The sequence below is a fragment of the Lissotriton vulgaris genome, chromosome 7 (assembly GCF_964263255.1).
Source record: "Lissotriton vulgaris chromosome 7, aLisVul1.2, whole genome shotgun sequence".
Classification (NCBI taxonomy): domain Eukaryota; kingdom Metazoa; phylum Chordata; class Amphibia; order Caudata; family Salamandridae; genus Lissotriton; species Lissotriton vulgaris.
The window spans coordinates 1529009246-1529032583 of NC_141695.1; the positions used below are offsets into that span (position 1 = coordinate 1529009246).

The following is a 23338-nucleotide window of genomic DNA, read 5'->3' on the forward strand; positions in this document are numbered from 1 at the left end:
TAAAGCATTTAAACCCAGAATATAACAGGTCGCATTGCTCCCCGTTAATAAATAGCGTATTTCTGAGCTATCACAAGTCTATGAAGTCAGAAAGCCAGGAGTTGAAATACAATAATTCTATTCTTTTTATTGTTCATTTGTAACCCGCACATGCAGTTCGAACAACCGCCCAAAGTGCCTATGAAACGTCTCCAGGCGCTCTGCTCCGTGGCGATGGCGAAGGGTCAACATTCCATACCGTGTAATGTTCCTCTGGCTGGGATTCTTAAACCAAAGTGCAAACTGTTGCACAAGTACAGTTTTAAGGCACCAGCAACTGAAAGTAGAGACTAGAAACAGAAGCGAACTCGAATATAAGCAAAGAAACTAACGGAGTAACATATTAAAAAGGCAGAGTTAAACCTTTCTAGACAAAGGGAATCCCCATATTCCCCACAGAGGCTCTGATTCCGACTGTGTGGGGCTCCAGCTGTCTGTTGCTGCATCAGATAAATGCCAATACCGTGGGCTCTGTTATTTATCGGGTGCGATAAGTGGCACCTTTTGTCAGTTTCTTGGGAGCAACATGCAAAGTCTGGTGGTTACTGCATCAAAATCCTCATGGTACGGTACATACCGTACATTTTTCCAATGTTAAATTCCAGCAGGTGCTCCATTTGCAGCCCAGACTGACCCGAGAAAGTCAGCAGCCGGCAAGGCAGGACGGATGCGTCCCAGCTGGACTGTCGATCTGCCACGAGCCCTGCATGGCCCTATCCGCCCTCCACACACCCCCTTCTTTTTTGGAGCCAGCCTGCAGATGTGGAGTGAGCTCCTGGAGTCTGCAACCTTAAGGCTGCACGCTTCCGTCCTCGCTTCACCACTTTGTGCTACGGGCTCTGCCTGTGGACACGCAGCGTCGGATGCCTCTTCCCTCTTTCGCCTGCTCCAAAACATCATGTTAAATTTTTTTTTTTTAAACCCACACCAGCAAAACACAGCAGTGGAACAGCATTCTGCTCCACAGGACCAGACACACATTCCTAGTGTGCCTGATATGTCTGCTTACCATGGCAGTTCAGGTTTGATTTGGCCTCGCCGAGAGCAGTTTAGCCGGAGCTTCATAGGCAGTATGAGAAGTGCACTGGATGAAAGCAGGGCTCTAGGGCTCTCGTGACTCAGAGGCTTGTGGCGCTCGCTGTCTAGGAAAACGCTTTTTGAGATTTTGCTAATCACGATATTCCTTTGAAATCCGCTGAAGCACGTGATGGCTGCTATTTTTAACAAATGTGCTGCTATAAAATAAATTGTGGCCTCTAGTGTTTTTTTCTTTTACTACTGTGTGATATTAGTTGTGTGCGCCAAGGTTCAGGCACACAGCCGTCTCTTGCTGCATAAGTTGTGCACTGCACGGCAACCACGGCTTTAGCTGCCCTCATAGTCTCACATTTCCACCGGGATGTTAGGGCAGGCAGTTTTGCAAGAGGCATGCGGATACAGAACATTCGCTGACACCGTGTCCACAGGAGCAGTATGGGCATTCACTGGCTCTGTCTGATCTGGGGCTTAAAGGGTAAAGCGCTTTAGGGATGCTGGTGGTGTAGGGGTACAGCATTACATGGCCATATGCTTTAGAACTGTCCCTGATAACGTGAAACAGGTGCAGGTTGTGGAAGCTTAACATGACGTCATGGGCAGAGAACTTCGGACCCGGCCGTAGGTACAGGAGAAGGCTACAGAGGCTCGGCGTTGCACAGAGTGCCATGGGACCATGGCGAGGCTGCAGAGACTCCGCTTTTCCCAGTTAAATGGGTAGAAAGCGTTATCTGTGCATGCAAGCTGTTAGGGGAGTAATTTGGTGCGTAATTTGTGAAATAATAAGTGCCGGCCCCAGACCTTTTTGCTCGTATGCTGCTACCAGCGATGCACAGTTGTGCCGAAAATCAAAACTGCATAGTCATGATTTACCCTCATGCATATTGAATCCATCACAAGACACTCCATGCCCCATAAACACACTCCTGCACGTTCTTTTTCGCCCCTACTTTCTCACACTTTTTCTCTCTTTCTTTTGATCCCTTTAGCAGGGTGCGTGCTGTTCCAGCGAAGAGCAGTAGAGTTACTGCCGGGCACAGTGTTACATGGGCAACAAGCAGGCGCGCTACGTGTATAAAACTAGAACCACCATAGCTTCCAAGGTTTCAGATTGCTTATGGTGACATTTTCATAATTTCAGTGCACTCTTGAGTGACAATCCAATGATTTAGTGACACTTTCTCGTGAGCAAAACCAAGCAATGAAGACAGGAAAACATATAAGCCCTCAGGAGAGTAAGTATGAGGCACACATAGGTCACAGCCAGGCTGTATTATTTTAAAAAGACTTCAGCTTTCTCAACCCTATAAAAACGCTATAAAAATCATAAGCTGAGCAGTCTGCCCCGGTCCGGCACATTGCATGCTACCTGCCCAGCTCCGCAACTGGCACCAGATTACACCAGGAATAAGTCAATGCAATAGGTCTCGCATTTTCAAAATTTTGACCTATTGGTATTGTAAATTACAATGTCTTTTATCATTGCATGTTTGTTAAACACATACAAAAAAAACGTTCCCATTGCGGGCCATATTCAGATCATGCATTCATTCTATACGTACACTTACTTACACACCGCTTCACTGGCAGCCAACACATCAATTTTAAGTACACGGGAGCTGTGCTTTGTCTCAACGCAGGACCGCTTTCAAGTTAGGAAAACATGAGCCATGTTTTACGTAAAACCTCACCGAGCAGGGGCTCCCGCTGCAGGCAGACATCAGAAACAGACAATACTTTAGCCGCACTTTATTTTGAACTTTTGATCTGCACGGCTCAAACACCTTCATTTTAAAGAAATCTAACAAACTGAAATGCGAGTAACAGCCTTGAGGCACCTTTTCACAGCGTGATTTCAATACCTGGTGGGATCATTTCATGGGAGCATGTCAAGAGTCTAAAGCCCAAAGCGTGCACTGGGTAGCCATGTGTCATGCGTTGTCAGCACCTCAAGCGCTGCCCTTTGCTTTGCTAACAGGTCGTGAAAACTTGTTAACGCTGTGAACTGCAGATGACTTGTGCCTCCTTATTCTTTCTGCCATTTTTTGTTGTTCTCAATTTACTTCCGAAGTGTCTCTTAACACGTTATACAATAATAGACAACAACATAATGCTCCCTCCCACAAGTCTGCTCCTTTGCTGACCTCAGTGCCTTGACCCACGGGCCCTACGCAAGAGTGCACTTTTTAGCTGGCCTAGGTTTTATCTTGCCCAATTACAGCTGTGAAACCTCCCTAATTGACCATCATAATTATGAATTGCTTTCGGTCTTCGACAGTGACAGAAACCGACAGGGGGCAAATCACACTTCATGGTGAAAAGTGCAAACTTGTGCAGTGTTGTGTTACGAAATAGGATTTTTCTAATCATAACTGTTTTTTTCCCTCTGTGCAGGTGTGCCCTCTTAGCATGTGTCACAATTATTAGATTAAAACAGAGTTCTTAGCCGTTCTGTCCGCGCTTCATGTTTAAAAAACAACCCTATCCCAAAATGGTGAACAAAGAGAAATAACAAGAAACAAGCTCACCTCTACTTTCTTTGCGAAAGAAGGAGCTCAGCTCACACGTCTACCGAGAATGATACCTCCTCCCAGAACACAGTTTTTAAACAGTTCTGCAATATACTCAGGTAGCGTTTTCTTCTTTACTTTGTTATTCCTCTATGTATGGGGTTAAAACTCATTTGAAGTGTGTGTGCTTTGAAAACGGAGCTTATACTTGTACCTGATGAGACAATGATGGCTCTGCTTTAGTAAACAGGAAGTTGTGCCCCACCACCAGGAACGAGGGGCCAGCGTACGACATGCACATCATGGGCCAACTTTGACTTAACTGCTTCAGGTGCAGTATTATCAACTGGTCTGTGCAGATTTTATGTCACTTTTCGTCGGCAATTTTTGCATCCTTTTGGGTTTAACATCTTTTTTTGCCTACATATTGAGGGGTAGCTATTCCAGCAAGTGTTCTTCTAATATTGTTTCCCACCTAATCGCAGTGTTTGTCAAGTCCACTTTAAAAATGCTGCCTGATTCCCATTTACTCCTTCTATCTCAGTGTCAATGTTGCTGTTGCTTCTTTCTTTTTTCCTGCCTGTGCTGCTTCTTTCGTTTATCCTTCTCTCTGCTCACCTTCTCATTGTCTGTGTTAATTCTTCACCCCACCTCTCACTCAGCCATTGTTTGTGTTACCCCAACCATAAATTAAACAAGCATTTGCAATGCCTTGGGTCTTGTTGTGCCTTTCTGCCCTCTGCATCACCACAGTATCACTCAGCACCACCACAGTATCACTCAGCACCACCACAGTATCACTCAGCACCACCACATTATCACTCAGCACCACCACATTATCACTCCGCACCACCACATTATCACTCCGCACCACCACATTATCACTCCGCACCACCACATTATCACTCAGCACCACCACATTATCACTCAGCACCACCACATTATTACTCAGCACCATCACATTGTCATTCAGCACCATCACAACACCACTCAGCACCACCACAGCACCACCCAGCACCACCACAGCACCACTCAGCACCACCACAACATCACTCAGCAGCACCACTCAGCACCACCACAGCATCACTCAGCAGCACCACTCAGCACCACCACAGCACCACTGAGCACCACCACAGCATCACTCAGCACCACAACATCACCACTCAGCACTACCACAGCATCACTCAGCACTACCACAGCATCACTCAGCACCACCACAGCACCACCACAGCACCTCTCAGTACCACCACAGCCCCACTCAGCGCAACCACAGCATCACTCAGCGCAACCACAGCATCCCTCAGCACAACCACAGCATCCCTCAGCACAACCACAGCATCCCTCAGCACCACCACAGCATCACTCAGCACAACCACAGCACCACCACATTATCACTCAGCGCCACCACATTATCACTAAGCACCACCACAGCACCTCTCAGCACCACCACAGCATCACTCAGCACCACCACAGCATCACTTTTCACCACCACATCACTCAGCGCAACCACAGCATCACTCAGCGCAACCACAGCATCACTCAGCGCAACCACAGCATCACTCAGCACAACCACAGCATCACTGGTTCAAATATGTTCTCTCAACGTTTCAAGCTTTATTACAAATGTCACAAAAAGATGTTAATATTTCACTTCTGTTCTTGGATTTTCGTCACAATAAAATACAATGAACATAATCTTCACAAAAGTTATTTATAAAAGTTTAAGCTATTGCCATTATAAATTACAATCACTTTTATTTAAGTATTAATTATTTTAAAAAAATTAAAAGCCATTGTTATTTGTAATATCAATACATCTAAGTCACGTAAATAGAAAACATGTTGTATTACAAATGCTATAGGTGTCACATTTGCGAAAGTTTTAACTATTGGCATTGTAAATGACAAAGCTATTAATTTAGCTATTTTCAAAAACAACACATAAATTAAAAAATTGGCATTTACAAGACCAATAGCTCAAAATTTCCTAATGCGAGACCTATTGCATTGCAAATGCTTGTTTCTCTATGTTGGCTGCCTACATAGAGAAAATGGCCCGGGTGGTGCGCACTCCAATGTGCCTCACCAATCACAACGCTGCCATTGCAGCGTTGTGATTGGCGGAGGGGAGGGAGGGAGGCTTGCTTTCCGGATGACGAAGACGAGAGCTGCAGCCGGCCGGAATTGAAAAACGCAGGAGACAGAACCGATCCAGAATCTGGCGCGGGACGGTAAGTTTTATTTTATATTTGTTTTTCATTAAACCTCTCCCACTCCCCCCCCCCCCCCCAAGCTAGATACAATGATGTGCAGAATAATACAATTATCTCCAGGGCTGAATAGGACGGTGCCGGTGAGGCAGGGAGCAACTCGAAATGTGAAAAGGGGGTCTTTCTTTCTTTCTTCTTTTGCCGAACTTGAAGGTCAGCGTCCAGCAGCTGTGCAAGGCAAAGGGGAAAAGCAAACGCTGGACAGGCCTAAATAAAGACAACTAAAGGCGCTCAGAAGTAATGTTTCTTCCTCCCGGCCCTTCTCGTGCGCACGCACGCTCACTCACTGAGACAGCTTCTAGTAGCTATTATACAAGCACCTTTCCATAGGCAAAGCGCGGTGTGTTTTCCTTTGCCTCGCCTTGCATAGTGATCAAAACATAGATTTAGATAAAGCTATTCCCTAAAACAGCACCTTTAAGCCTTTTCTTGCTGCCGTCGGCCATTGGCTGACGGCAGCACTACCTCCCCAGTGCTGCCGTCGGCCAATGGCCGACGCGGCCCCGCCTGCGCACGAAAACGCCCGTACCGCGGCGGAATTACTGCCGCGGTTCACGGGTTAAAGGGAAAGATGAAACAGGCAGCCCAAGGTAGGAGAAAGTAAGAATTCTAATGACTGCAGCAGTTTATTTTAATGGTTGATTGATGCGGATCTGGTTTCTTTTTGCCATTGTCTCCCCCCCCCCCATTTCAACATTTTGCAGAGAAGTAAAAACCGATCTAATTATGCTTCACAGTGCTGCTGCATCGCTTAACGGGAAGCCTTTTACCAAATTGTGGTATTTGGGCCCCAGGCCCTCATACTAAGTAATAAGGTGACGCAGACACAGGTATTGTAGTTAGTTAACTGGCCACGAGCACGTGCACCCGGGCCCTTTATTAGCCGGGTCACGTCACTCGTGACGCAGGTGGTGGATGGATGTGGGGTGTGTGAGCCCACTCCCATAGGGGGAGTAGTTATTAAACCAGTGCCTGTCGAGACACTAGAACGTGTCTCGCAGGACACAGCATTCCTCCAAAACTTTAATGAAAATAAAAACACAATAGTTCAACCTGTAGGAATACCTAACAGTGAAATGTACACCACAAGGTCCCTCAGTTTCTCGAGCCCGGCATCCAGAAGACAGCAGACCAGGACTGGTGACTCAGACGGTAGCAGGACAATCTCGGTGGGCCCTCATCATTTAACCTGTGTGATTCAGGACACAATTGCTTGCTTGGAGACATCTGCTGCACTCTAGTAACATGCCGATTGAGGCATGCCCTTTGGTCCCAGGTGGGTTCCTTTTGCTGGCATTGAGGATGGTAGGTAGTGATTAACAACAGTTCATTAACTGGGTGCGCCAAGGTCATGGTAGGAGTCCATAGTGAAAGTTCAGTGGATTACTTCTGGATCTCCGGAAGTCTCTCTTAGGCTGTCTTGCTGTGTCCAGTGATGTACGTTGTTACAACGCATGTTTTTACCACGCATGCCTTTACAACACAGGTTTTTCAACGCAAGTCGTTACAACGACTTGCGTTGGGGGGTGCTGGATAGTGAATAGTTTAATTTACTATTCCAACTCCAGTCCCCGTGGATAGTAGGGAAGGTGTTGGATAGTAAATTTAACTATTACCTATCCTACAGCCCCCCAGCGCAATTCGTTGTAATGACTTGCGTGGAAAAACCTTCGTTGTAAAGGCACTGTGTGGTAAAAGTTGCGTTGTAAAGGATGTTTCCTGTGTCCAGTGACCTGTCTCCCGCCTGGCGAGGCCCTTCTTCGGGCTTGCCTCGGGACTGCTGATAAGCTGCGATTGGGGCTGCGTATGTGCCGGGTGGGGGCAGCCGCAAACCGCTGATGAGCCAGTAGCCAGTCTCTCGCACAAACCTCAAGTGTGTATGGGTCTTGGTCAGGACATGCTCTCTCTGCCGCAGTTCGGGTTAGCAGTTAGCCTCTGAGTTTTCTTGTCGGCTGGTTTGGCACTTGTGAAGGACTCCACCCCATGTGTCTTCGAGACGGTGTCAGTAGACGCACTTGATGAGGGCTGGCATGGTATAATTGCCAGCAGTGTGGTGAATCAGGACGATGGCGAGTGACGACTTGCCTTGATGGGCGTAGGCGTCTAGTCTGGAGTTGATCGCCTGAGGAAGGCATTGGCCAGGTACCTCTGTGTTCTCTGGTGAGGTACTTGCATTCGTGTACATGGACTTCTTGGACTTTGATGAGGGAGGAGTGATGAACGCGCTGAGGAACGTACGACTTGAGACTCGGTTCGCGCAGGCTGTGCAGCTTACTCTAGGACTCCAGCTGTGCAGTTGTCAGTTCCTTCTCGGGTTATCCCCCTCTTCCCTTTCTGTCGCTGTGTCAGGACTCACTCCTGTTGTAGCTTGGGTTTTCTTCATCGTCCGGCCCTGCCACTCACGACTTCCTCTTCTGACCTCAGCTGGTTGTCCGATTCTTGGTGTAGACCCTCCGGTCACACTCCCACGTTTCTTGCTGAGTGCAGTGTCATGGACTTGGCACTGATGATCTAGCTGCCATTGAACCTGGACGATAGGTGGTGATGGTTAACTAGGAGAGGAAGTTTCTGGATGGACGTCATAGCCACGTGACTGCCTCTTCTGAATCTTGTCTTGCACCTCTGGCATTTGCGGTCAGGAGCAGGGATGCCACTCGACTCCAACTGACGACCATTGGGCTGGACGGTCTCACTGTGAAGCGATGGGAGCAACGTGGTTTGCGCTTGCGGTGTCTTACGTGTGGTTCTCCCTTGGTGCTGTCGCTAGGGCCGTCGGTTCGCCGTGGTGGCTGTCTGGTGTCTTTGGAGGTGTTCTTGGCTTGTGTTTCTCTGAGTCCTTGTCCTTCTCCTTTTGTTGTCTTTGACGCACCTGCGTTTTTCCAGCTCTTCTGGGTGACACGATTTCCACTCTTCTTCTCCTCCGGGTGCAGTGACATGCACCATGTTCTAACAAGGCCAACTGGCCTATTAAGTTCAATGGTCTCCGGACCATACGGGCGAATCTTCAGTCGCTCTTCTCGGCTGCATGGCAGGCAGCCACTCATATTGGGTGCTCCTTCTTCAGGCAGTTTCTCAACGCTCCTACTCCTGGTGTTCCCTCTCCAGGGAATGACTTCCACAGGCAGTGGTGAGCTGTGGCGGCGGCTGCCCACGTGTGGTGTACGACTCTCCTCTTGTCAGCTTTGGGTCACTGACGACTCCTGCTTGCGGCATTGTGAGGGAAGATTCTGTGCTGCATTTGGCCCCTTCCGGGCTCCGTTGCTGTTGTGGAGATGTATGGAATTTCCATGCTGGTTCCAGCAGTGCTTCTTTCCTTTGGAGAGATCTCTTTCCCTCCTGGGCGTTCCCCTCTACTGACATTCTCCTGGGTGCACATGTCACGCACTTCGGACTGCGTGGCCTTTGCCTTTCCCTCTTCCGGCACTTGTCGTGCCTGCTTTTGTTCTTTGCGGTGGTGCTTGTTGACCACAGGAGCATATAATGCTCCTCTCACGTGTGGTGGTGTTGGGCCGCCGCTGATGGCACACTTTCTGCACCAGTCTTTTCTTGCACTTTTGGCAGGGGGTAGCCTCCCTTGAGCTATTGCTTGATCAGTGATTACCTTGCTGAGACGGATTCTTGTTGGCCTGGCTGCTGTGGACTTTTAGCCTCTCTTCTTTGGCTGGATGTTTCGTGGCGACGCCTGGGCAAGCTTTCTGCAGAGTGAGCAGTCTCTCTATGTCAACCTAACATGCAGTCCATGGGGCAGGTGGCACTATTCTGATCTGTCTATTGCTATGACGTCTTGACCATTGCTCAGTGTCTCCCACTCTGTCTTCTCCTTGTGAGTCTTCATGCTTCTGGTGGTCTGCGCAACCGCTCCGTTGTCTCTTCGAAGTTGCAGTGCTTCGGCGCGCTTCTGGCTGCGCTTTTTGTTTGCTTCCTTGGGCGCACTTGCTGCGCACTCTCTTGAGTCTTTTATTCCTGGATCTGTAGCCACTGTTCCTGTGCTGCTGCGCACTTGCTGGGTGCTAGGTTCCTGAATCACCGTAGTCTTTCTGGTAGTGCTCCTGCCTTTAACTGCTGCTGGCCACCAGGTACAGCTGCTCCTTCTGTCTCACTGTGTTCAGGGTTCCCTTCCAGTTGATACTCTTCTCGCTGTCGGTGGGTTCTGCAGCTTCCGAGCTGCCTTTTACCTTGGACGCTCTCCAGTGCTGTCTTGACAGGATGGGCTTGCTGCTCGTGCTCTGCTCACTGTACAGGTGCCACTGATTCTCTGTGTGCATAAATGCTTTGAATCTGCCTCCTTTGTGTATGCCTTTGTCTAGGCATCATCTGTGTGCACCATGCAATCTTGGTTGTGTGTCCAGCACTGCTGCACTTTATCCTGCAGTGCGGGTGCAGTACTGCTAAATGGCCGATAGGTGGCAGTGTAGCACCTATTTCAAAACCCCCGGCAGCTTCGTCCAGTCTGCCCTTTTTCCGCTTCAGGATGCACACGCCGTGCAGTACAGCTCCCTGAATATGCAGGCTCCATCCTTTTACACCCCCTCCATAGCAGTCCTGCTTCTCACTCTTTCAAAGGTAGGACCGCTTTCTTTTCAGTCTGTTTTGTGTTCATTGCTTTTACTCTATGACAGAGTGGGGGTCACGGAACGCCTAGATGCCACAGCAGGGGCCACATCACGACTCTGCGGTTAATGTCCACTTGCCATGTCGCTTTCATCCCCTCCTACACAGCCGACTCTCACGCCTGGTAGGCTGCGTGGGGTGTAACTTTCCTTTTGTGGCACATAAACGGCTGATGCGCTTTACCGGTGTAACTATTTTCACTGCCTGCAGCGCTCCGGTCAGCCAGAGCAGCTTCACCCACGCTCCGGGCCTGGTCGGGATGCTTACTTTGCTCGCACTTTAGGCGGGAGTGGGTGCACATCGTCCCTTGGTGCTCTCTGGCCCACGCGGCCTGCGGTAATTTGTCTACTCTCCGCCCCTCGCAGCAGGCCTTTTCCTCCCTGGGTTGCGCAGGGAGAGGGGAGGCGTTGGCGCTGCACTGATCGGCGACGGCCTCAGCACGCTCTGCCTTTCTCGCGGGCACCAGCCACGAACGCCTGTCCCTAGGGGCGGGGCACTACCACGGACAGCTGCTCCTCGGGACACGAGAACTCCAGCTTCACTACAGTGAGCGTCTCTTTTAAAACCTTCCCACCCCTAGCGGCAGGCCTTTTCTTTTGACGGCCCACGCGGGGGTGCTGGTGCCGCTCTACTCATCTCCTCCTCGTTACTCCCGCCAGCAGCAGCCTCTCCTTTCACACACTGCACGGGGTGGAGAATGGCTGCCGCTGAAGTCTGCCAGCTCCGTTCGGGGCACAGTTATTTTCTCTCGCGGGTTCGGGGAAGTGTGTGGTGGCTCTACGCTCCGTCCCTTTTGCCGCAGGCTCACCTTACACCTTCACGTTAAGGGCAGCTCCGTTGCGGCTGACACGGGTGGGCTCCGCTCGGCTTGCACTGGCGGTTATATGACGTTACCACGAATTCCGTTGCAACGCATGCCTTTTCCACGCATGCGTTACCACGGAATTCGTTTTCCCCTCATCATTTTTACCACGTCGCTCTTACGTCGTAAAGAGGAAACGGAAGTTTATTCCGCTTCCTCTCTTACGACGCTGTTTTCTTCGGCACGTCGGGCCGTTTTTTTATGGGGGGGGAGACCCCCCCAACCCCCCTTTTTAATCCTACGTTTTTTTTTTTTTCGTGGTAGAGACATCGTTGAAGGCATACGCGTTGGAAAGACGTTTACGTGGTAAGTGCCTCGTTGTAAACGTTACGCGTAGTACTGCCTTCGTTGTTAATGATGTTTCCCGCACTGGCTTGCACTTCTCCCCCGGCACTTCCTCGCAGGGGCAGCTCACAGCGGGCTCATGAGGTGCGGGATAGGCTCCCGGTCACCTCCTTATCTTCATACAGACCCAGGGCTCATCACAGGCCCCTCGGGCCTCCCGGCGGCCGGCACCGTTCACACAGGGGGGGGCGATACCACCCGGCAGCTCTCTCCCCCTTTTCATCTTCTGCTGGGCTGCAGCATGCACGGGCACAGCCCCCTCGTCGCCATTGTGGTATTTGGGCCCTAGGCCCTCATACTAAGCAATAAGGTGATGCAGACACAGGTACTGTAGTTAGTTAACTGGCCACGAGCACGTGCACCTGGGCCCATTTATTAGCCAGGTCACGTCACTCGTGACGCCGGTGGTGGATGGGTGTGGGGTGCGTGTGCCCACTCCCATAGGGGGAGTGGTTATTAAACCAGTGCCTGTTGAGACACTAGAACATGTCTCGCAGGACACAACACAAATGCAGAAAGAATATGAAAATGAATCATTTAAATGGAATCCACCCAGATGAATGGCAGCGCTGTTAATTATATGTTTAACTAACAAGCGTTTTCTGTGCGCCGGGGTTTGTAACAGAGATATGTTGCCCGGTGCTTTTAAGACAGTAAGGCACGCGTGGATGCTAGTGGTGGGTAATGGTGTCAGCCCTGTCTCCAGTCCATTTCGCAGTCGCACTTTGCAAATGACTCTTAGCGCGTGCGCATTGTGGTAGGGCCGCCTGAGGGGTAACCTGCACTGCAGAGCAACACCATAAGTGTACATGGTCAGGTCATGTGCGTACATGGGGCATTTATAGGGCTTTGGGGATGGGAGAGTGAAAGGATCTATGCAGATGGAAGACCGAAAGATAGTCTGTGGGGATGGGGCAAAAGCAGTGATGGTGACTGTGGTGACACAGTGAGTGCGTCGAAGACGGAGCAATAGAGACTTTAAGGATGGAGAGAGAGAAAGGGTATGTGAGGAAGAGGAGTGGAAAGGACTGTGAGGCTGGGAAAGGTTGTGACACGAGGATGAGAGAGAGCAGGGAGAGCTGTGGGGTTTTGAGAGTAGGTGAGTATAAGGGGTGAACTTGTGAAATAGATTTAGATGACCAGAAGTCACTTAAAGCCTGGCTTAGCATAATAAATGAGCACCCCAAGATATTAAACAAAAACACTGCAGCAGTAGAGCATGTGTGCTGTCACTGGTGTAACTGGTGCAGTGGTACCAGGGTCCATGAGTATGAGAGGTTTTGTTTTACGCCCTACTACTTTCAAAGTTCACCAGCCGCTACTGTACAAGAACAAAATCGCATCGCTTTTGACGAATTGACACTTTATGAACTCTATGTCAACTCCAGCTCAGAAATACCTATCAGGGAGGCCTTGAGACCCAGGCCCAAGATTCCTGATTGACAGGTCTCAGGTGGGGTGGCACGTAGCCGGCAGACAAATGCACAAAATCACAAGTCTATCTCAAAGATAGGTGCAGCGACACTATGGGAGATTTGCCCTAATAATTCACACATGGCAGGGGGGGGTACACACATTCCCAAACCACCATAACGTCAGATGCCAAATGAAGTTAGAAACACATAGCCAATCAGGACACAGCACACACAGTACATGCAGTGATCACGTGCACCATATGCCGGACTTCTGGACACAATACCTACTGGCCCCATTGTATCCACGCAAGGTCGAGGCCCACTTGCATTCCTCATCAAACAGTCAATTTATGGCTCCAAAGACAACATCTGACATTCCTTACCAAAAAAGGATCACCAGAACTATTTTATTGCCTTCAACAAAATGTATAAAAGCCATGGCTGATCAATTGTAAGTTGAGACAGTCCTCAGACCCTATGCCTGTACCTGTTCTCCTGGCCACACTGTTTAATTAAATGAACTGTTCCTGTTTTGCCAATCACCTCTTGTCTCTTGTTTTTCAAGGTATTTCATGTTCAAGCAACACAATGCTGTGAAGCCTAACCCTCCCTTAGGATAACATTGGAGATTCATTATTGCCCCAGTATTGGAACTTTCATAGATTCCCATGCTTTGTATCATTCCCCGTCGTCGGACTGGGAGTCTCGGTAATAAAAAATATCATAGTAGTAGGTACAAAAGAGAAAGGAAAGGCTTAGGCCTCATTCCCTTTTGTAACATATCAGCCTCTTTTTGTAAAAGAGACCAAACTCTAGGCGTCAGCCAATCAGAAGAGCCTCACCCTTAGAACCTTCCTGAAGGAACCTCAGAGCCTCAGATTTTCTACTGCACGTTGTGCTAGGGAGTCTCCATTGAGCTCTGCTCTATTTCTACTCTTTTGAACTCATTTATTTAGATATTTCTTCAGATTTTTCTTCAGATTCTTCAGGAAACACCTTTCTTCATCAAAATGGCTGAAGTTGAGAAGAAAAAAGCCCTTTTTAAACCCTGTTCCACCTGTGGTAAGAAGAGGCTGTTTGTGGAAGACAAACACAAGGATTGCATTTACTGCCTGTATCCTGATCACAAGGCAGAGGACTGTCGAATTTGCCGCACTCTCTCCACCAAGACCTTGAGAGATCGTGCTGGAAGGCTTCTGACATGGTTGCAGAGGCAGAAGGAGAGGAAACATGGAGTTTCCAGTGATGAGGAGGAATCAGTGTCCTGCGCTTCTTCTAAGAGGTCAGTGAAAAGGGGTAGAGGTTCCCCCTCTTCCTCTACTGGGCGCCCCTCTAAGGCTTCAAGGAAGACCCCCAGTGAGTCTGATGGCCGGGGTTCAGGAGGTTCCCCCCACCGCAGTGGGTCGGGCAAGACTGAATTGGTTACGCCTCCTAAGGGTGAGAAGACAGACCCAGCCTTCAAGAAACCCTCTTCACATTCTTCTGAGAGGAGTTCCAAGTCCTCTACGACGAAGACATCGTCGACGGTGGCTCCGTCGACGACGAAAATGAAGCCCAAGATCCAATTGGTTCCCTCGACGGGCTCGTCGACGGGAGCGTCGACGGCTAAGGCGCCGTCGTCGTCGAAGAAGACCTCGACGACTGCAGCGTCGACGGACAGTATGCCGACGACATCGTCGACGAAGGTGAAGACGTCGTCGACGAAGAAGCCGTCGACGGTGGTGGCGACGACGGCGATACCGACGACGACGTCGTCGACGACGGGCTCATCGACGACGACGCCGTCGACGATGGTGTCGACGACGGTGTCGACGACGGTCATGTCGTCGACGAGTGCTTCGACGACGACAACGATTTCAACATCGACGGCGAGCTCGTCGACGGTGGCGTCGACGACGACTTCCTCCATTCCTATCTCGTCGACGAGGATTTCACCGGCATCGACGGAGCAGCCTACAATATTGGCTGCAGAGAGGAGGGTGACGATTTCTCTTACAAGGATCACGCCTGAAATGACGTCCCCAAGGAGAGTGCCATCATTACCTCCCACACTGTTGCTAGATCAGGAGGACTCTGAGGGAGACGGTCAGGATGGCTTTGATTATGCGAATAGCCCTTCGCAACTACTCATTAAAAGTCAAGAAACTGACTCGGAGGAAGCATATGAACAGGGTGGCGGTTACTACCCACAAACTGATGAGCCAAGGGAATATGAATCACAGGGCATGGTTTCAGTCCCGACATCCTTCCTACATGACCTGCATAAGATGTTGCATGACTATAAATCCAAGGCTGAGCGCCCAGCTCCGAGAAGATCTATTCCATCAACTCCAGTTCGGGGCCACTCTTCAATTGTCCCACCTATGCACCCGGTGCAGTCTCCTCCTCAACCACAGCGGCCACTGCCCCAGACTCCTTCTGATCCAGCAGATGATCCGGATAGGGATCAGGATAATGACACAGATGTGTCTTCCGATAATCGTCCGGACTCAGATCAGGATGGAGATGAATACCATGATTACGTCCACCCGGATCAAGCATCGCCACACCAGGACCTAGGCGATTCTCCTCCTGCTGACATCGGTAGTTTTCACCAACTGATGGAACGGGCAGCCGGCCGATTTAAGTTGGTCTTGCCTGCGCAAACAACGGATTGTTTCTTGTATGACTTTAAAGACACTCACCGTAAGTCTACGAGGTCCATTCCGATTGTGGACCATATATGGGAGGAGGGGTTAAAGACCATGAAAAACCCAGCCACGGTAATCCCTGTGCTACCGCGCCTTGACAAGAAGTATAAAGCGCCGGAGGATGGACCGGCTGCCCTGACAGGTCATCCTAGGCCGGACTCTGTAATCTCACAGGCGGCGCAAAGGAAGTCACGGAACCCTTCGGCACCCTTAACGGCTCCTCCTGATAAGGATGGACGTCGGTTGGACAGCACAGGCAAGAGATTTTCATCCATCGCTGGCCTTCTGGTTCGCGCAGCCAATGCTTTGGCGATACTGGGACGATATGATCGCCAGTTGTGGTGCGATATAGCTCCTTATTTGGATCAACTTCCTCCAGAATCGGGACTGGAAGCCAAGAAGACCTTGCAAGAAGGTGAAGCGGTCTCCATGGAGATCATAGATTGTGCCATGGACATTGCCACTACGTCCTTCAGAGCTTTGGCAGGAGCGGCAGTGTTAAGGCGCCAGGGGTGGCTAAAAGCGACGTGGTTTAGACCAGAGATCCAAAATAAGGTCCTGGATCTTCCTTTTGATGGCGAGGCACTCTTCGGCAAACTAATCGACGACACCCTTCAGGAGATAAAAAAGGACACAGAGACGGCTAGATCGTTGGGAACGCTCCAGTACCGCAAAACTTCTTTTAGGGGCACGAGAGGCAGAGGTGGCACTTACAGGGGCGCATATCAACAACAGCGCTACTCTTCGACCAGCTCTGGATACCAACCAAATCGCCAATCCTACCAGCAGAGACAGGGCCAGTCCTCTGGTTATACACGGCCATACAATAAGGGCAAGCAGGCTGCCCGTGGACGGGACTCATCTAAACGCCAATAGCGGCCTCCTGGCTCTGCCTACTGTTCCCTCCTCCAAGAGATCATCAGTTGGAGGCAGGGTGTCAAAATTCCTTCTGAATTGGTCCCAAATTACATCGGACCGTTGGGTGCTCAACATAATCAAGCGAGGACATACTTTAGAGTTTACGGAAGTCCCTCCACCCAGACCCCCATCAGCCATACCATCGCGTCATCTTCATCTCCTACGGCTAGAGGTTCAACAGATGCTCCGCAAGGGAGCGGTAGAACCGGTCCCCTCGAGTCAACGGGGCCAGGGCTTCTACTCCAGGTTCTTCCTGGTGAGGAAAACGCGAGACAAATGGCGTCCCATCCTCGACCTCAGGGAGCTAAATGCCTATCTCATCTCCCTATCCTTCAGGATGGTATCCCTGCAGGATGTTTTGAAGATGATCAACCCGGGGGATTATATGGCCACACTCGACCTGGAGGACGCTTACTTCCATGTCCCAATTCACCCAGCGCACAGAAGGTTCCTACGCTTCACAGTAGCCAAGAGCCATTTTCAGTTCAGAGTCTTGCCATTCGGCCTTCGCTCTGCTCCAAGGATTTTTACGAAGGTGCTGGCACCTGTCGCAGCATTCCTGCGAAAACACCACTTCCAGGTCTTCCCCTACCTGGACGATTGGTTACTGAAGGCCCCAACCAAGACATTAGCGCAGGACGCGGTGCAGGCTTGCACCACTCTGTTTCACAATCTGCGTCTCACCTTGAACAGAGACAAGTCCACGCTGCTGCCGTCTCAGAGGGCTCGGTTCCTCGGAGCAATGCTGGATTCGCAGCTTTCCAAAGCCTATCCGACTCAAGAGAGGATTCAGAAACTGCAGACACTAGCAGGAAACCTTCAAAGAAAAAAGTGTCTTTCTGTACGCAGCTACAAGTCGCTGCTGGGGGTAATGTCACCCTGTATCCCCCTGATCCCGCACTGCAGGCTCCGGATGCGCCCCCTACAGGAGCAACTGGACCTTCAGTGGCAACAAGTGCACGGATCGTTCGACGACAAAGTGCTGGTCACTCGAGACATGCAAGATGCAGTGCGTTGGTGGTCAAATCAACAGAACTTATGCCGAGGTCTATCCTTCGCAAGCGTTCCATCGCCTCACGTACTGACGACGGATGCGTCACTGGAGGGATGGGGAGCCGTGATGCAGGACCTGCAGGTCAGCGGCCATTGGTCCCCAAGCGACCAAAAGTTACACATCAACCTGTTGGAGCTGAGAGCAATAAGGCTGGCCCTTCAAGCCTTTCTTCCGCGTCTCCGGGGTTCACAGGTGCTAGTCAGGACAGACAACACCACGGCTATGCATTATGTGAACAAGGAGGGAGGGACCAGATCACTTCCCTTGTCACGAGAGGCTCAACAGATTCTAGAATGGACGATTCTTCACGGAATTTCTCTGAGGGCGGAGCACTTACCAGGAGTGCTCAACGAAGGCGCAGACAGGCTGAGCAGACTCACCTCAGTCACTCACGAGTGGGAGCTGAAGCAACAGGTTCTGGATCTACTCTTTCAACAATGGGGCACACCAGAGGTGGACCTTTTTGCGACTCCAACCAACAGAAAGTGTCCAGCCTACGCCAGCAGGTTCCATCACCAAGGCTCGTTGGGCAATGCCCTGTCAATAGCCTGGACGGGGAGGTTCCTCTATGCATTTCCACCGATCCCCCTGCTTCCTCGACTCATCAGGAAGATGAAAACGGAACCATGCAAACTCATCCTAATAGCCCCGGCATGGCCAAGACAATTCTGGTACACCGAACTACATCTGCTATCGCTGGTACCTCCGATAATGCTAGAGGACGTTCCGGATCTCTTGGCAATGTCCGGAGGGCAGGTTTGGCATCCAGACCCAAGGTCGTTGCACCTGACCGCATGGCTCCTGACCAGCGAGAATACATGAATGTCCCACTTTCCACTGAGGTCAAAGACATCCTCTCTCAGGCGAGGGCTCCGTCCACGAACAAAACATACAGATTAAAGTGGAAGAGATTTTGTATTTGGTGCAATAAAGAAAAGATTGATCCTTTCATGTCACAACCTCATCAACTCCTGCCTTACCTGCTCTCGCTGGCTAAGTCTAATCTGTCCCATTCTACCATCAAGGTTCATTTAGCGGCGATTTCGAGATTCAGAAGGGCGGACTCGGGTCCTTCTTTGTGGTCTGCGAGAATTGTCAAGCAATTCCTCAAAGGTCTGTTCAGGGTTTATCCACCAGTGCGATCTCCTCCTCCAACGTGGCATCTGAACTTAGTCCTAGCTCAGCTAATGAAAAGACCTTTTGAACCAATTCACCGCTCAGACCTAAAGTTCTTATCGTGGAAGTTAGCTCTACTCTTGGCCCTCACGTCAGCGAGGCGAGTGGGGGAAATACAGGCCCTGACTATCCAAGAACCATTTTTGCAATTCAAAAAGAACACTACCATCTTAAGGACGAACCCAAAATTCATTCCAAAAGTCCCCACTGACTTTCATCTAAATGAACCAGTCATACTTAAAACATTTTTTCCGAACCCAGTCACTCCAGCAGAAAAGACATTGCACACTCTCGATTTGCAACGATGTCTGAAGTTCTACATAGACCGCACCAAGGACTTTAGGAAATCTTCGCAATTATTCATTGCCTTCGGCGGTCCAAACAAGGGTCTCCCTCTGTCCAAGCAGGGGATCTCGAGATGGATTTCAAGTGCCATTCTGCATTGCCACCAGTTAGCAGGAAAACCTCTGGTGGGCAGGATCCGCGCTCACTCGACAAGGTCGGTGGCTTCTTCTTCGGCCCTCTTTGCGGGGGTCCATGTCAAAGACATCTGCAGGGCTGCTACCTGGAGCAGCGTACACACGTTCACTAAGCATTATTGCTTAGAATCCTTGCAGCAGGATGATGCGGCTGTGGGCCAAGCTGTCCTGAGAAACCTCTTCAAGTGATGGGTGAGCTTTCCTTTCTATCCCACCTTCCAGGGGTGACACATTTTGTAATTTCTTGCTAATGTGATAATGTACTGCTTTACAAAATGTGTTTATGATGTTTTACTGCTTGCTATTCTGATACAAAGCATGGGAATCTATGAAAGTTCCAATACTGGGGCAAGAAAACAAGTTACTTACCTGTAACTTTGGTTCCCCAGTATTGGTAACTTTCATAGATTCCCATGCGCCCACCCACCTCCCCGGGGAAAGCTCAGCCTTCAGCAAGTATGGTGTCTAGCACTCTACGGCTACGAAAATCTGAGGCTCTGAGGTTCCTTCAGGAAGGTTCTAAGGGTGAGGCTCTTCTGATTGGCTGACGCCTAGAGTTTGGTCTCTTTTACAAAAAGAGGCTGATATGTTACAAAAGGGAATGAGGCCTAAGCCTTTCCTTTCTCTTTTGTACCTACTACTATGATATTTTTTATTACCGAGACTCCCAGTCCGACGACGGGGAATGATACAAAGCATGGGAATCTATGAAAGTTACCAATACTGGGGAACCAAAGTTACAGGTAAGTAACTTGTTTTCTTACATTTAATTAGCTGTAATTTCCATTCAGGATTAGGTAGCTATGTCATGTTTGGTGTCTTTGGAATTATAATGAAAAACTCCATTTAATGGTAAGGGCGGCTTTTTGATGACAATTTTGAAAATGTCACGTTTAAAAAGCTGGCCTTTTTCAGCCTTTAGCCTTTTTTGTGCCTGTAGCTTGTCTTGAGTTTCATGACTGGGCATAGCTGACAGGCCCTGATTTAGATCTTGGTGGACTGGTTACGTCACAACAACGGTGACAGATATCCCGTCGGCGGAAATATAAATCCCATTATATCCTATGGGATTTATATTTTGGCGGACGGAATGTCCGTCACCGTTATGAGAGAGTAACCTATCCACCAAGATTTAAATCAGGCCTTTAGACTTTGTAAATTCCTCACAGACAGTCACATAATAGATGGATTAAGTGTGCCTCAATGGGCCATCTGATGGCAGGATAGGGGGCAGAGCTGAGTGCAGCCCCATTTGCAACTGAATAGCGTGTGCTCTGCCGTTATACAATGAGCCAAACAACCTTGTATTGCAGCTAGCTTGGAGTCAGTGCAGGGGAAGTAGGCAATCTCCTGCACTTCAAAGGCACTGTCTAAAATCTTTTCCCACCTTCCAGTTTTAGAACACAAGGTATAAAAAAAGGGGACGTTAGACCCCAACTCTTCAGTAAACTTCTGGACCTTTTAATACTCTGCCAGGAAAAAGAACTGCTGTTCTGCTGAAGGACGGCAACTCTGCTTGACTGCTGCTCTGAAGGAATTGCTGCCCTGCTGTGCTGACCTGCTGCTCACTTGACTGGGTGAAAAGGACTGGACCTGCATCTCTTGTACCAAAACTTAGAACGGCTCCAAGGACTGGTTGGCTAGCCTTATGATCTAAAGCCTCAGGGACATAACAGACTTTTAACTACCTTGCACTTGCACCTGCACTTGGACTCTGCCATCTGTGAATCCACTCTGCCCAGGGGTGCCACCCCAATCCTGGGCCCTTGGAAGTGGGCCTAAAGTGCTTGCCAGCCAAACAGATGTATCTTCTTTGCTGCTGTGTTGCATCACCAAGCAGAACCGATGCATCTACATTGCAAAAACCTGCTTTGCCTCCACAGTCTTCAGAACTGATGCATCGCAGTGGCTGCATGGTGCATCCACAACCCAGGTCCTTGCATCTCCCATAGACGGCACCAAACTGCCTGCTGTGCACCACATCTCTGACCCCGGACTTTGCATCACACGCCCTGTCAATGGGATCCCCTGTGCTCACTACACCACTGGATTCAAGCTAGCCTGGCTGATGGAGGGTGATGCCCCGAAACTGGTCCCTGGATGCTTGTTTCCGGTCCAGGGAGGACCATAAGGAACAGGGTCAAGACTGATTTGCATATGGCTGGGCCCAAACTGGGGTGGTGTGGTGAGCAAAACAATGATGGATTAAACGCAGATCCTTGTGACTGGGGTGAATGTTTGCATTGTCCAGCATTCCGTCCATCAATTGTTTCTTTTGCACATGATGCAACAGGACCTCACATTGGAGTCACACCTCATCTCAGAACTGACACATTGCTTGAGCTGCAAGGCGCATCGTCTACGTGGATCTATGCATCGCTCCGCAACCAGGATTTAAGGTACTCTGTTCAGTGGCCTAACCAGGTCCTTGTAGTTGACCCGAGCTCCATCATGGTTGGCCTAAACTTTAGACTTTGTCTCAGTCTGGCATGACCAGATAATACCAGTTGGCGCTTTATGCTTTTTGGAGCTATTTTCACACAAAAAACTACCAAATTCAATATCCCTGGTTCTACTAATTTAATTTTTTTCACATTGCTCTTGTTTTATTAAATATGAGTTACTCTATTTTTCTAAATCTGTTATAGGCTCGTTTTGTGGCATGTCTTTTTACTGTTTTACAGTTTTAAGTGCTGCACAAATTCTTTACAGTTTAGCCTTACCGCTCTGTGCCAAGCTACTAAGGGTGTGAGCACAGGTTAACTTGGGTTTTGCTTGTGCCTTACCCTGACAAGGATTGCGGTTGATGCTTCACCAGGGCTTACATGCCAGTCAACCAACAACTAAGTTGCTTACAGTAGTGTTCATTGGACTTGTCTTCTTGCAGTGCCATACAGAAATGTTACACTACCACCCCACGTAAGAAATCTAAGACAAATTTGTGGTTAATTCTCACTGATTCCGATTTAGCTTTTTCTAATTTCTTTCTCTGACTGTTGCACATGAGACCACACCTGCAAGAATGGAGTTTGAGCTGGCAAACATGGATGTCTACAATGTGGCCAAGCTCCAGGAGTTCTGCAAGGAAAGAAAGCAGACTTCCTGCCAATAGCACCACCAGGAAGGTGGACATGGAAAAGGTGCTGAGGGCCTGGGCGAAGTCCACCAAACGCTGGTTGAACCACAGGAGAGGATTATGGGATGGAGGGCCCTGGAGAAAAAGAAAAAAATACTTGATTGCAGTGATGGAAATGCTGAGAATTTTAGAGATTACTGCATAAAGGTAGATAAAGTTCACCCGTACTGCTCTATCATTAAGCACATTTAGGAGCGGATTTGCCCTAACAAAGTAGATTGAACAGGGACCCAGCAAATTATGAAACATAAGGGCCAATTAGAGAGAGATTCATCCCACAACTAACCTGTGGAGGGGGGTAGGGAAAATGAATAAATGAAATTCTATTCAGTGGTTTTAACAAGGATCCAAATATAAGAACATAGTACACCCAAGACCATTTCCATGTAACTGCAACAACAGATTGCAGATATCTGTTGTCAAAAAAAGGGTTTGACCTGAAGAAGGTGGTATCTATCAAGTTTTATCCACGAAACGCTGCATTGACAACTCTATATTCTTATTGTGATATCTCTGTGTATTTATATGGTGGAAGTATGTAGACAACTTTACATGCTTAATGTGATATCTCTGTGTCTTTATGGTGAAACTATTTATGGAACTGTGTTAGAGCTGGCTAGTACAGCAGGTTTATCTCCAGAGATTTTGCTTTTTGGCCTTCTGTTTCTGACATGTTTTTGCTGGCTTTTATGACTCTGTTGTCCAGGCGGTCTTTGAAGGAGGCTCTTTTGGCAGATCAGATGAGGTGATGGTGTCGGCGGGTGGCGCTCTTGTGGGCTGCATAGCTGTCCGGTGTTC

At 49.3% G+C, this 23338-nt stretch overlaps 1 protein-coding gene across 1 annotated transcript in view; it reads right to left on the reverse strand.

The window, feature by feature from the left end:
- The window catches only part of LOC147705940 (uncharacterized), a 498565-nt gene that overhangs the window by 47682 nt on the left and 427545 nt on the right, over window positions 1-23338 (reverse strand). The window lies entirely within an intron of this gene.